The sequence below is a fragment of the Betta splendens genome, chromosome 13 (assembly GCF_900634795.4).
Source record: "Betta splendens chromosome 13, fBetSpl5.4, whole genome shotgun sequence".
In the NCBI taxonomy this organism is placed as follows: Eukaryota; Metazoa; Chordata; class Actinopteri; order Anabantiformes; family Osphronemidae; genus Betta; species Betta splendens.
In genome coordinates, this window is record NC_040893.2 from 8,342,209 (window position 1) to 8,358,165 (window position 15,957).

Sequence of the window (15,957 nt, forward strand, 5' to 3'; positions counted from 1 at the left end):
GCGGCTGTGTGTGTTATGGTTAACAGTAGATTAGTGTCATTTTCATTTCCCATCGGTGACTGCATGGTCTGCCTCTGATTTATCTGCACGTCAATAAGAGTGTTTATGAAAGAAGACGAGAAGGGAGATGGAAGGAGAAGAGACGAGGAGAGTGCATTTCAGTGTTTTATTCCTTACGCTTCCGAGATTCTTTTTGTGTTCTTCCGCCCCAGAGGGATATTTTAGACCGCAGACGGGCGAGTGGATTGGAGAGCGTTGGTTCCGCGAACGCCACCACAGCGCGAGCGTGTGGGGTCGTTGTTTGTCGTACACGATGTTTCGGCGTCTTTTTGCTGCGTTGACAAGGGAGCGCTTGAGTAAAACGCAGGTGCACCGAAGAGTCGTATCCTTGAAATATGGGTCGCGCGCGCACACACACGCAGACACGCACAAAGCTTCAAGCAATAGGTCAACACGTAGTCACAGCGCAGCAGATTCATCCAGAACCAGAGGAAAACAGGCTGCTGTTTCGCTTTTCATCTACCCATGAATTATAATTACAGCGTCAATATCCGTTAATAATCCTCATCAGATTTTCTGAGCTTTGAATTGACAAAATGTACAGCATGCTTATTGTTTAATATGAGTTTATGCATCTGTAGACCTGTCAATAAATGATTTTCTGTGCGTGAGAGCATCGATGAACATGTGTATGTAGAAATGTGATGGAGTGTGTGTGTGTGTGTGCGTTTCAAGGTGAGGGACGGCAATCAATGCGTTTTATGGCTGCACGGCTCCATCCAAAGGAGATTTATTAAAACAAAGAGGACAGGTCTGGCCCCCTGCCACACACACACAGGCTCCATCACTCTAACAAGAAGACTGAAAGCTTTACTTCATGTGTCAAAGCAAAGGCGATTTCAGGTTTTATTTTATCCAGCGCTGTCTAGAAGACGTTTTAACTGGTGGAATCGGCCGGTGAGATGTTAATGGTAAAAGATCGGCCAAAGGAGGAAGAAGCGGATCATCGAACCTGTTGCACCTCCTCCTCCCACTACTAACCTGTGCACCACTGCTGCACTCGGCTTCAATAATTATTAATCAAAATATCTGACATTTCACTTCTAGCGCTGAGGTTTCCACAGCATTTTGGATCAGCTCCGCTATCGAAAGATTTTCCTGTTTCAGAGGGAATGTCTCGCGTCAGGCTGTAATACTGTGCAAGCGGCACAACGATATCTGTGTGTGTGTGTGTGTGTGTGTGTGTGTGTGTGTGTGTGTGTGTGTGTGTGTGTGTGTGTGTGTGTGTGTGTGTGTGTGTGTGTGTGTGTACGCTGAGCTGTCAAGTTTCACAATATATATCATGTGAGTGTCGGCCCGAGCATCTGCGCGCTTAAGTGAAAGTTACCACACACGTGTTTTCATGTGAGTCAGACTGTTGTGCTGAGCGCTAAGCGACGTAAGCTGTAATTTCCGAGCCTGCCCTTTTGTTCCAACCTGGGTATTAAGCCTTACAGGATAATGTGCACTTGGTGAGTACAACCCTGTATAACACACTGCTGCATCCTGTCACAACATGCCTGGAGAAAGAAAGACGGACCAGTGGTGGGTGGAGGGGCAGAGGGTACAAGGTGGGGAGCGGAATGGAGAGATGGAATGGAGGGAAGGGGAAGTGGTACAGGGAACAGAGAGAAGAAAGGAGAAGGAGCTCCACAATGTGTGACTGACTTTCTGTAAATGTTGCACCATAGCATTATGAAATGCATTTACTACATTTATTAACATTACAAAAATATTTTATGATGACTGACAGATAATAATGTCAGGACTGAGTTCACGCCCGATTCTTTCTTCCCTTCACTCCTCTGACTTCAACTCTCCATCAGTCTTCTCTTCCTGACGCCTGTTTTTCCATTGCCGGTCTTTATACCTGCTAATTGATTTCTGCAGTCACCGCCTGCTCTGTGGAGACACACCTAAACCAGCGGAAAGGGTACAGGCGCCGGCGGGGGGAGGCGGCGGAGGGACAGAGGGTGGACGACGGCGGATAGAGATTGATGGAGGGAGGGAGCGGGAGATGAAGAGAAACGTGCCGCTGGGAGCGACGGCGGAGGGAGCCGGAGTGAGAGGGACGAGGGCCCCGCAGGCCCGAGAGCCACACACGGCTAAAAACAATTGTTCTACATCGTTCTCCGTCTCCCTCTCTCCTCTCCCCTTCGCAAGCCTCTCCTTGTGGGAGAGGAGATTAATTCTCGTCTAGTCTACCCGCGCCTCCAGGAGTTTGTCGTTGTTTGTTGTTGAGTGTGTGGATGTATGCGCTTCTGTCCGCTGCTTTCTCATTTTTGCTTTGGGACACGAGGCGAGTATTTCTGAGGTTTATCTCACGCCCAAGGGAGGTGCAAAATTCCCTCACTTCCTTTTTATTTCCTGACCTATTACTCCCCTTCTTTTACCCCCCTCTCCCAACCCCCACGTCCATTCATCGCTCTCAGCCTCCCTTCCTCCAGTTTCTCCTCTGCCCTCTACCTCTTCTCGCCTCTGACTTCTTCCCCTCCTAGTCCGTGCTTCTTTTGCAGGGGGTATGTAAGTAATGGAATCAATTCAGCTGATCAGCCCGAGGCAGGAAGTTAAGCCAAGTACAGAGAGCTACTGGATGCCAGAAATTCCACAGACAGACACATGCATGCAAATAATGAGGCCGAGAGACAGGAAGGGAGAGAGAAAGACAACGAAAAAGGATTAGGAAGCCCTGGAGCATCACTTGTCTCTCCCATAGTTCCCCCAGAGAGGACACCCCTCTTTTTTAAGATTGGTGGGCGGTGGAGTGGAAGAGGGGAAGAGATGGAAAAGGAGGTAAGGGATGGAGGCAGAAGTTAAAGGGATGCAGGAGGAGCACATCTAAATATATCGCAGGATATGGCTCCTTTAACAAACTGTCGTTAACGTGAGCGATCATAAAGAGCAAAGCAGCGAGAGATGAAAATGATGGTGTTGATGCAAAAATGCTGTAGCCACGAGGGAGGCTGGGAGGAGACGAGCAACACATCAGACAAGACGAGGAGGAAGATGAAGATCGTAACGCAGTAAACACACGCTGCACATATTTTGACATGCAAATGGAGAGGCAGCGTCGCGAAAACAAGGGCAGAAATGGACAAAATGATAAGGGAAGGCGAGAAAGGAAGTGACTGGCGGAGAAAAGCGGAGCGGGAGAGGAAATGGCGTAGGTGAAGGGGGTTCGTTCCTGCTGCCATGCAAATGAAGGCGGCGCTGCAGCAATGCTAACTAACAGCAATTCACACTGTTGGACTCATCACTTATTAATGCTCTGTGGCTCCCCCCCCCTCCCTCTCTTTACCCATTCCCCTCTCCCCTGCTCTCGCCCAGATCCTCTCTTTTTTTGTCCGCTCTCTCGCTTGCTGTTGCTAGGGCCCGCGCACTCACGTGACAACAGCTGGGTAGGGGGCGCTGCAGTGGCACACGGCGACGTGTGCGTGCGCGTGTGCGCGCCTGCTCTGTGGATGCATGCGCATCAGAGTACCCTTCATTAGAGGTAAAAATGGAATCAGCCATTTAAATGATGGCGATGGAGATCAGAGAGGAGAGAAACCGCTGAATGGATCTATAATTGATTCACAGGCCTGCGCTGCGGCCCGCGGAGGAGCTCGGCGCATCTCGCCGTGCATCATGTCACTTTATTTTTCACTCTCCGCTTCTTAACAAAGACAAATGTTGACGACTGCCATGACTGTTTTTTATCAAGGTTTGCTTTTCAGATTTTAGGCTAAATGGAACACAGGCTTACTACAATACAGCACAAATGGACTCCTCGCAAGCACACGCGCACACGGAAGTGTGCGCTCACAATCTGTCTCACGACCCACACGTTCTTACTCCCACTGTCTCACAAACCCAGAGTGCACTCGACAAATTCTGTGTGAGCACATCCTCTCTACAGCCATGAGACACAAACAGCGAGGTACACCTACATATTTCCTATTTATTCTCCTTCTCCTGATCCAACTTTTCATTCCTGTATTTTTCTTTTCAGTTACCCGGGTGGCACCGCGTTGCAGTAGTTAGAACTGTCGACATACAGCAGGTCTGCCTTTTAATGCAACATCTTGGTTAAAAGGCGACTTTAAATGCTTGTCTCCCACTGTGTTTTGGTTCTGTGACTGGCAACCTGTCCAGATGCTGACAGCTGTAGCTGACTCACACGCCCACTATACTTAACACAGAAATGCTACATGTTCCTCATTACTATGGTAATTTTACAGATTTGGCTTTAGCTCACATACTGTATATACTGTACACTGTATGAGCCATAAACATGCACATGTTTATTAAGAGATTAAAACATTTACAGATGACATTAATTTGAAACATCTCTTTATTCAGAAGGCCAAAAAGACCTGTCTCAAGGCCCAGTGCTGCAGCAGGGACAAACTACCAGCCAACACCCAATAGAAACATCACTAATTGGTATATTGAGGCAGATCATCAGGATAAGCAGGAACAATAAGGTACAGTATTAAAAATCTTGTGAAATCAGGAAAGGACCAAGTGTTGTGTTACTCTGAAAAAAAACAGCTACATTAAATGAACACAACATGCATTGCATGAGTTGTGACACACCTCTGCACACCACCCTGTCCTCCAGCCCTCGGTGGTCAAGCGTGTACAGTGAGATGTTCTACGTGGTGAGTCAGCTGCTCTCCAGTCTTGTTTGGACTGAGGCTTAATGGGCTGTTTTCTTTTTGCTTGTCCTAAATTCACGGCCTGCGCGTTGCTGCAGCGAACACCGGCGTCATCATCACCGCCGCTGTCGCTAAACAATTTGCATAATAATACGTGCTGAATAATTTATCTGTGTCTGGAAAAACATTTAAAATAAGTACATTTTGTCCTTTTTTTTGTTCTTTCAAATACTTAACAGGTGAAAGAAATTGAGTTCAGAATGAAACATAATGAGAGGAGTTAGTCCTGATTCACTCCTCCTCCTCCTCTACTTCCTCTGGCTAATTTATTTGATAATTATCAAGGGCCCATTATGGCTGATTTCATGGAGGCACTGGGAAAACCTCCTAAAAGCTATTTCATTTGAGCTGCTCATACTGTACGAACCCTCCTTCCATCACCATCTGAACACGAACACACACACACACACACACACACACACACACACACACACACACACAGTAGAAATCACTTGTACAACTGTTGAGTCCATTCAGGCCCAACATGTAAATAACACCGGGAGCTGAGATCCATTCACATTTAAATGTGTACACATGAGCCTTCAGTGTATGGTGCATGCTGCGTGTGTATGTCTGAGCGTGTTTGTGTGTTGTGTATTTGGGTGTGCAGGGGCTGAAAGGTGGGCATGGGTGAATGATAATAAAGATTGGATTCTAATAAAATGTTCTCATCCTCCTAAATCCCCCTCCTGCCCTCTCCCCCTACCTGCCATATTAACACCCACATTACAAGGGCAGATGAATGAAAATGAACAGAGCTGTGGTGTGATTCCCCAAGTGTCAAATCAATACCGTCCCCCCTCCTGCTCCGCTCCTCCTCGCCTTCATCTCTGCTGCTATCATTTTCCCATTCTCCTCTCCTCTGTTGGGTCTGAAGAATTGGCACATGTTTGACAAAAGGAAATCTACACCTAGCGACAATAGGCTGCCGCCCGATCCGCGTCTCTCTCCCTTTCTAGCATGAAATGAATGACGTTTGCTCCTATCTCCACTCCATTCACATTCAAAGCAGTCTATAATAGTTAAGTGCTACTGAGAACAAGCCAGACACAGAAAGAGGACTGCATATTACTGCCACTTCCTTTCAGAAAGACTCAGAGACAAAAGCTTGTGTAAGGACCGGGGAGAGGTTATGTCAAAATACCAGGGAAGGTTAATAAAGAAGAGCTATGCCCGTCTCTGCGCGCAGGACACACGCCATCACCAGAGGCAGAATAATTGAAGAGCCAACACAAATACACACTCGCGCTATTCTCGTCTCTCCACAAGTGTTCCGGCTCCTCAGCCCCAACCCTTGACCTTCTCGTCCTCCTCACCTCCCTTGTTTCGCCTGCTTTCCAGGTTCAGTGAAAGGCAGTGATCTGAGGATAGGTATGCGGAGGACTAATGCCCTCATTAAAAAGGCATGCTTCACCGTCAAATGCCAGCTGCTGCCACCGCCAGCGCCGCCATGTTTCCTGTTTTCTTTGTCTTCCGTTTCCTTGGTTTCTCTGTCCTCTCTCTCTCTCTCTCCCTCTCTCTGCTGCTGCCGATCTGCTTCTTTTTCTGTATCTGTTGTTACAAGGTGGCACCCCTTACTCCCACACACCCCTCACCCTCTCTGAACAACTCGTGCTCGAGAGTAGAGAGAGGGAGGGAGACAGAAAAACCAAGAGGAAGAAGAAAAACAAACAGAGGAAATGGAAAAATGCACTCATCCAAACCAAGACAAAATGGAAATAAGGAGAATTTGATAACCTGCCTGTTGTTGTTTGTTTTTTTTACCATCAGCTCACCCTCCCCTTGTCGTCATCGCTGCCTTTTCCTCAGCAATGATTAAAGGCCTCTACCACTCCTAATTGGAATGGCCATAAATATTCAAGCAGCAAAATGGAGGAGGGAATGGGTGTCTGGATGGAGGGTAAGTAGTCACGAGAGTGGAGAGGTGGTAAAATAAGAGCAGTCATTGTGACACAAAGCACTATTGTCTTCAGACTGGTGCATTTCTTCCCCGTTCCCGTTCACTTTAAGACAATTGGCTCCAACTGGATTCATGGCCACTGTCAACACAAAACTACACATACTACCAACTTGTCAACATGTGCTGCTTTGTGTCGCCTTTGCCTTTAATAATGTAGTCGCATTGATAATACATGAAGACATGCTCGGCAGCCATGAGAAGTCTCATCTAATGGATTAGACGCACACACACAATGTGCACAAAGAGTGAAATCTACCAGAGCGTGACCTTGTTTCTGCCGTGGAAAACCGTGTGTGATTTCATAAACAGGTCTGTTTTAGGTGATTCTCATCCATTATGAAGAGGAAGACACAGCGGCAGCACCGGGGAAAAGGCTGATCGTGGTTCTGTTTGCCTTTTGAACTTGGTGGCGCTGTTCTGTAAAACTTAATATTTGCGTGGTGTCCATACGCACGGTGCTGCTGTGTATCTTAAGGAGGGCATCGACAGCAAATGTGTCGGCACGCGTGACAAACTCTCACATAAATCAATAAAGCCTTGCCCTTTGTAAAGTCATGTCGTCCTCAGTGGGAGTGCGACAGTGCCACAGCATGTAAGCGCCACCACGGTGACACGTACGGGATCTCCGGGAGCAGGGGGTCACCGGGGAGCAACGCCCACTCTATGTGCGCATGAGTGCACCTCGCGTGGCGGGCGGACGCGAGGGGCGAGGGAGGGGGGCCCTTCTCCTGTGCATTCCTTCCCCGCCGCAGCAATGCGCCCTCGCCGCTGTTGCTGGGCACCTTGGCGACACAGACCCAAAAAGAGGATGAAGAGGGGGGAGAAGGGGGAGGAGTCCAAGCGGGGAGAAACGAAGATGAGGGATGATGGCAAGCAAAAGAGCTGCAGAGACAGATGTTGCAGATTGGAGCGGAGTAGTGGTGACATGCTAAAAGCGGGTCCCCCGGACGTCGCAAGGAGGCCCGAGGGGCCGAGAGTGCCCAAGGTACATGCTGGGGAAATGAAGGGGGGGTAAAGGGGGGAGTGCCACAGCAAAGCAGCGGCGCTCCTTGCCTCCCTGCCTGCATGACTGTCTCTCTTGCTCTTCTGCCTCACTGCCCCACTACATTCTGTCCCACTTTAGCCCAATGACACTGCCAGAGCAAGGGGGAAGGGACAGGAAGACGCGGCGGAGAGCAAAAGAGGAGGGAAGTGCACAACAGCCAAAGACAGGGAAGGAAGAAAGACAAATTAAGATGGAACCGAGAACCCTGGACTAATGATGATCACTATGAACGGAAGCTGGATGCAACTAGTGCTCGACTAATCGATCATCAGGCAATCAACCACAAAAAAAACTCATGTCGGTCGACTTCATGGTGATTATCTATGCAGAGCCAAGCGATGGAGTCAAGTTTTTCTGAATCCAGATTTTCTCCATTTCTCTCCGTTTCCCCTGACGAGGAATTCTTTTGTCTCCTCGTCACACTAGCAAACTGCACTAAACATATGTAGAGTTCCACACGCAGTCAAGCACAGAGTCCCCTCTGCAGGCACACGTATGTGCAGGCGTGCGCTTTCGCGGGGCGGCTAATCAGGCAGGCTTTGTAGTCTCGTTAGCCGATCCAGCATCCCATCGCATGGTGACGTGTGATTCTGGAAGATAAGCACATGTAGCAGGACAACGGTACAACAAATCAAAGCCACCCTGGGAAAAAGGTTCTCTAAACCCCATATTCCTGTCACTGCTTGTTGCTGATACGGTTACATGTATTCGCTCTGCTACCGCCAGTTTAACATTCACTGATAACTGCAGCCCACTGGACAATCATAAAGTCCCTGTGCAGACACAAAGGGTGGTAAACAACTCTGGCACATGCACAGTTGTGCAACAACCTGCAAATACATGTAGACTAAAGGTGTAAAGATCGATGGAGATCCCTTATAAAGAGTTAAAGACACACATGTGAGATGTGTGAAGTACATACAGTACTGTAAGCGGAATTGAACTTGAACAACATATCCCCACTGACAGTCATGGACCATTGCTGTCTACACCAGAAACATAAACTGCTTGGGACACTGTTCTTGGGGACTTTGAGAGTATAGGATGTTCCTCATGAGAGAAGGCTGATGCTGTATCAATCAATACAGGCTTCAAACTCTTAATTGACCTTTTTATTGAATAATTTGACTCTGATTGCTGTAAAATAAAAATACACTTAATTGACCCTCAAGCCAATTAAAGGTTCGGTCGGAAGAATTAAACCTAAAAAAAGAAGAAAAATCAAAGTGTGGCTGGCTGACATTTAAATCTCAGAGGTCAGTGATAACATCAGTTATGACATCATTTCACAGTGCAACTTGTATCCCATTTTCTAACATAACTTTTACAAGGCTATCTCTCAAGAACAAATTTTTTTAGGCGTATTCAAGTCTCAATCTAGAGCGCTTTATAAACTAAGAAATTCATTAGATATTTAATAGAAGATTCATACCCTGACGCGGTCAGGGATGCTCCGCGCCACTGCTGTCAGGACCTTCACCTTCACCTCCACCACACAACACAACGCTCATCCCCCTCCTCTGTTCACTGTCCAATCTCTGTACAGTTCTCAACATCCCTCCCTAAAGAGTAGGAGGTCTCATCAAGGGCTGGCACTGGTCTGTGACACTTTGACTAGAAGTGGCATTTGCCAAGGTCATTCCGCATATCTGTGTGGCACCACCTCTGCTGCATGAGGAACTACCAACATGCTATAATTGGATGCAAGAAAAAGCACAGACCATTTTAGTATTTCAGGTTATAATGCAATATGCAGAGTAGAGGCCATCTTATGAGGCTAGCTGTCTGCCTGCAGTATGAGGAAAGGCAGCGCTGCTGCTGTGGCTTGGTTTTAATAGGCCAGCAACTGAAGCTGAACCTCAAATCATCATAATGAGAGAGAATGAGACCCACATACGCAAGGGAAAGAAATGGAAGGCAGATAAGGAAATTGAGTAGAAGAAGAAGAGGGGGAAGAGGGGGCAAAGGAAAAGAGTTGAGAAGAAGGGAGAGAAAAGCAGAGGGGAACGATGGGTGAGAAATAAGGGGGAGATTCCTCTGCATCTCAGATTTGTTAGGGTAATATTCATCAGAGCGACAGAGCGTAAGGGAAGAATAGATGGAGGAAGGCAGAAGCGAGGGAGGAGGGGAAAAAAGGAAAGAAGTATTTTTTGTTTCCATAAGCCATTTGTTTTTATTAAGCGGCCGTGCTGGTCCTTGTAGCTGTTTCCTTTACTCACCACTGGCTTGTATTGGTTTATGTTTGATTACAAGGGCATGACTATAGACATATTTACACCACTAAAGCAAAGTGGTGCATTCCAAATATCTAGATCTTTTCAATTCACTATGCTGCCCCTGTGGAGAATCAGAGGATGGGTCAGAATTTGTTATTTCTGATGGATTTTCTATTGGCCTAAAAATCAAAATGAGTCTATCCCACATTTACCATCCTGATGCCAAAAATCTGCATCAAATTCACAACCCAACTGTGCATCTGAGTAACATGCTCAAATATACAGCCTCCTTCCTCCCTACCACCCCTTTTAATAATTGAATCTGCATTTTGTTACCTAGTACATATTTGCATATTCAGGAAGCATTAGCTTCCTTATGCAAAATGAGACGATTTCATTAAAAAAATACTACAGCTGCCATATGAAGTGGAGAAGTAATTTGGACTAACAGGAGCAAATAAATAATGTGGAAGGTGAAGGTGATTATAATAGCGATGGCGGGCCTTAAGAGGTTCACACTGTGAAGGAAAACAAGACTAAAAAACACTGGGCACAGTAACAGTGTGGGAGAGGAACCTGGGATGCACGGGGGCAAGGGTGTGGGGGGCGGGGGGCGAGCGAAGGAAGCAGAAAAGAGGGAATGTGACAGAGTGGTGACAGAGGGAAAGCGCGGAGCGCAGTGTGTGTCAGGACTGTGTGTGTGTGTGTGTGTGTGTGTGTGTGTGTGTGTGTGTGTGTGTGTGTGTGTGTGTGTCTCTGTGCTCGTGTCCCCAGGCGCAGGCAAACATTAGCTGCATTAAGTGAGCTGACAGGTCCCTCCCCATTACCACTACTGGTGGCCCAGGGAAGAGAGAGAGAGAGAGAGAGAGAGAGAGAGAGAGAGAGAGAGAGAGAGAGAGAGAGAGAGAGAGAGAGAGAGAGAGAGAGAGAGAGAGAGAGAGAGAGAGAAATGGAAGACACTGCAGTTCTTAGCAACTGTCTGTACATTTCAAAACACATGATGTGCCCCCCCCCCCTTTCCTCGCATATTCACATTATCATGACATATTTGCTTTGAACACATCTCTCATGTGTTCCTGCAGGCTGGCCACTGCTACACGAAAGCGACGCCGGAAGTCGGGAGTAGGGGAGATGACTTGAAACGCTCCGATACCACCCAAACATACCAATCTTTACGCTAAACTCCTGCCACCGCGCTCCACATACAATATGAATTCCCTCGGTATGCAGAAAAACACACGCCATACATCACGTCATTGACAGCGCTGCAGCCGGCCTCGGCGCACGGCTGTCAGCATGTGTGTGTGTAGTGGATCATTCCTTCTCTGCTTAAATATTGATCGTTGTCTTGTCTCGAGTTCAGGGTTAAAGACCATCTGCTCCCTCCACCCTTCAATTATTCAGTCACACCACCAGCCTCCCCTACTTCAAAAAACACACACAAATACAGTACACACGCAAATGAGTCCCTGGATGCATATTTCCTCTCACAGCGCATTGTAATAGTTTATGTTTATGCACACTACACTGTGCAAAATGGCTGAGTTATGTGTTACAGCCTTCCTGAGGGAACCTCCTCCACTGCATAGGTTTAGACGCACAAACACGCACGAGTTCAGCCGCTCGCACTGTGGTGGCAGGGTGTCAGCGCGCAAGATCTGGAAGAACGTCTTCCACCTGAACGAGGGCGCCGAGGCACGATGATGACACGAGGGAAGAGTGAGTGATGGGAAAGAAAAAGAAAAAAAAAAGAACTGCAAAGAGAACCGACGATGAGGAGAACGAGTGAGAAAGTAGTGCAAAAGAGTTGAAAAGCCGCAGAGGCAGAGTGTGTGGGAAGAGAAGAAAAAGCAAAGGCAGGAGAGGTTGGTGACCTCTGGCTATGGAGCTTGTCACTGTAGTGTGTGTGTGTGTGTGTGTGTGTGTGTGTGTGTGTGTGTGTGTGTGTGTGTGTGTGTGTGTGTGTGTGTGTGTGTGTGTGTGTGTGTGTGTGTGTGGAGGGGGGGGGGGGTCTGTTTGTTAGTGAAGATGTTTTTCCTCAAATGCAGTGTCTCCGTGCTACAGTCTGAGTGTGAGTGTGCGTGGATGTGTGTCCGTGATTGTGGTAATCTCCCCAGGCAAATCCCTCTTTAGCCAAAGCAGGGAAGAGCACAGAAGAAAAGGGAAAGCCATCTTTATCCAATTGCTGCAGAAAGGAGGGAGTGGAGCGAGGGAGGTGGGGAAGGAGAAAGGAGCAAAGAAGAAAGAGGAGGAGACGTAATTTGTCTGAGGGATTACAAGGAGCACTGGCAGAACATGACTGCTGAGTGTGTGTGTGTGTAACCTCTTGAATTCAGAGCTTACAACAACATCAGAGACTGTATTTTTGTTACAGGCCTAGAACAGAAAATAGGAAGATGTCTTTACAGAACTGCTCACTCCAGGTAAACATCAGGCGCCTGGTTCATAACAACAACAAATGGGAGGAGCAGATTTCTGGCCCTCAGCTTAGGCCAAAGTCACCTTTCAAAATAAACCTCACCTTCCTTATATAAAACCCATGTAGACAACATTTCAGCTAATTTAGGTTAAAACAAAGAAAGTTTAATATAAGGAATAAATAAAACTTATAAATGCTTATGAGGTGTCCAGACAGCGGAAGTGCTTTAGAAACGAGGGAAGGAGAAAAGTGAGGGAGTGAAAAATGATTGTGAGGGAGAGGAGTGGGCTTCAGGCCAGAGTTTGGGTGCCACTGTTTCATGCGATGTGACTGTACGACACACGAGAACGCATACATCTGCCTGGAGCAGGGTACGAGTTAAGGACAGTGGAGTCAGATAAGTGTCAGTGTGGAACAACATCAGTGTCTGTCTCTGTGAGTGACAGTGATACAAGGCAGCCTGCCCCCTACACACACACACACACACACACACACACACACACACACACACACACACACACACACGGGTGCCCAAAGGCTCCGTGGAGGAGCAGCTGTGTCGCCGTGACACACAGCATACGCCGCACATCACATCGGATACACGGCGGCTCCGCGGCCGCGAACTCACAACCACAATGACACACAAGACACGGCGGCTTTATTCACCAAATGCTGACACACACTTCTAGGCGTTTTGTACTGTCAGCTTCCATTTGCCAGCTCCACACTCACGCACGGCGTCGTACTGTACAGTCCTGTAGTACTGCAGTAAAATGGAGACGTCTACAATAAAAGTATGGCACGCGAGTAAAATGACTGATGTCCGTCAACCTGGATGACTTTGCTATGTAATTAAGACCATTGATCTTAAAACCTGTCTGTGGTTGCACAATACTGTAAATAAGGGCATCCATCAGCCACATCTTAGACATTAGCAGTAAGAACGATATACAGTAACAAATAATTGTTATAAGATATTTAAAAAAAATCTGTCCCTGTTTTTACCTCCTGTTGCACAGGTTCTCCGCTCTCATGAAGCCACAGGTAGTCTGAACAACTGGAGATGATTTTGAGTGCCTTTCTGTGTTTCCCATGTCTGTCTCTTCCCCTCCATCAGAGAGCAGGATAAAGGTGAAGAAAACTGAGGGGAAAGACAAAGAATCCAAGTCCCCACAGCAGCACTTAAACTACGTCTGCATTATTGATGAGGAGACAAAGCGAAACATTTATTTATCATCGAGGATGTGTAGAAGCTGAGCTGATCCCTGCAGAGCTTAAAGAGAGAGAGAGAGAGAGAGGGTCAACAGGCTGAAAGAGGCGATGCTGTGTGAAAGAGACTGGAGCGTGTTCTGTGTGTGAGTCTACAGCTGAAGGTCAAGTCTAAGATGTTTCCTGCGTGTTTTTTCTGGTCAGCTGTGGGACTTTCTCTGGGTTAAAGGATCAAGTCCAGGCCAGAGAATTATTTATAAGTCCTAAACAGACTTGCATGCGCCAGTACATTGTGCGCTTAACCCCACACTAACTTTAATATTGCAGGCACAAGTCAATCCCTCGTCTCATGTCATGCACTCTCCCATCTGTCCAGATAGCAAATGAAAAAGAAAAGGTCACGCAAGATTTCTTCATGAAGTAATGTTTCCATTATTATATGGGGTTTACGGTCCAATCTATTTGGCTTCTTGTGAAAATGATAAACCCAAGGCTTTAGAGGACGAATTTGACATTTTTTTTCCATTCATTCCCAAAAATGAGTACGTTTGTTGACTAGTTGGCATACCACAGCAAATGAAAGAGTCGGGGTGAATTGGCCCTGACTGAGCCTAAGCATGAGGGACACAAGTATGTCTGTGCAAAGTGAAAATAATCTATTTGCACCTACTGTAACAAACACACTTATCGCACACAGCCTGTCTGACAAGCTGAGAAAGACAGAGGAACTGGGTGCAAGTTACTGGGATCACTGTGCTACCAGTGATCCCAGTCCACTCGTCAGAGACGAGTGGACTGGCTGCCACACAAACGCACTTGAAGCTACAATCCACACAATTAATGGCTTTCTGAATCAATACCGCATTTTAACAGAACGCTGTTTGAAAATCACAAGGCTGCAATTAGCACGTGACTTTTAAATGCTCCACACTCTAGACAATAAGAGAAGCTACCTCACACACACACGCGCACACACACACACACACACCTCGTGAACTATTATTATTATCATCATTTTTTTTCTCACTCAACACGTGATCAGTAATTATTGCTAACTACAGCTAATATTTCCTTACAATGCAACTGTGCATTGTCCTCAAAATGCAATCAATAGCGCACGCGCGCACACACACACACGCGCACACACACGCGCACACACACGCGCACACACACGCGCACACACACGCGCACACACACACACACACACACACACACACACACACACACACACACACACACACACACACACACACACACACACACACACACACACACACACACACACACACACAGTAATTTCAGAGGCTACAGAGCAGGTGACAGAAGAATAGCTGATGAATAAACAAAGGTTTCATGCGCTGTGGTTGGGACGACTGTAACGTTACCACCAGTAACCATAGTGATCAGGCTTGATGCTAGTGGATCAAATTGTCGCCTGTCACAGCCACAGCCCTTCACAGCGAGTCCGGTTGAGCCTAAAGTCTGCTTCCAATAATGAGCTGCGACTAACGAACTTGGAGGGAAGCGGCCTGCGAAAGTGGCTGAGCGCAAATGTATAAATAGCATAATGCTATCGACGTGGCTACACATTGTGCGCGTGTGTTTGTGCATAGGGGAGGCCGTCAGGGGATAAGCACTCAATAACAGCTGACACTGAGCTGCCCTCTGCTCCCGCTCACACAAAGGACTATGATTATATCACTGTTTGACTGCCGGCTCCCCTCTCTCCGTCTCCCCCGTCATACCCTATACTGCCAAGCTCTCTGTGCACTCAATGGCTACGATAATTACCACTATTGTGTATCACACATACTCCCATGGAAAGTGTGCCATGTAGTTGCCAGCTCCCCCATCTGTCCACGACTCTCTTCCCCTTTTTTCCGTTTGCACGCTCTCCATTTTTATCTGGTTTTGTTTCCACACCTTCTAGCATTCGCGCTTTGGCAGGAAAAGGAATATCCACCAATATATAGAAAGACCGCTTCTTTTGTACTACTCTCTGTACAGTAGGTTGCCAAGCTATTACTATGAAATTTGTAGTGAAATGAAAACCTCCATCAAGGTAATTTGTTTCAAGTCTTTGATCACCTCCTCTCTAATAGCGTGGCTGCTCCTCCTGTCCCCTGCATCCCATCACCTTTCCATTTAACCAGGAAGAAGGAACCAAGAACCAGAGAATAGCGTGTGTGCTGGTTCTCTGGTGTCCCCCCTATTTCATGCCTTCTCCCCTCCTCCAGTTAAACTTTAATGTGCTTTCCCACTCAAGTACTCAAGGAACCTCCTCAGAAATGGCTTCGGTTGCAGAAACACCAGAGTGGTTGTAGTGTGGCTTCTCTGTGTGCGGTGGCATTGTAAGTGGAGGAGGTTTA

General features: G+C 47.2%; 1 protein-coding gene across 4 annotated transcripts in view; it reads right to left on the reverse strand.

The window, feature by feature from the left end:
* LOC114867476 (cell adhesion molecule DSCAML1) overlaps positions 1–15,957 on the reverse strand; it is a 76,159-nt gene that overhangs the window by 28,314 nt on the left and 31,888 nt on the right. Inside the window, exon 1 of one of the 4 annotated variants that reach the window (XM_055514324.1) lies at positions 13,385–13,638. The exons of the other annotated variants lie outside the window; for them this stretch is intronic. The gene's annotated coding sequence lies outside the window, so the exon portion shown is untranslated. Of the gene's footprint in view, positions 1–13,384; positions 13,639–15,957 lie in introns of those variants that run through there. 4 annotated transcript variants of the gene reach the window in all.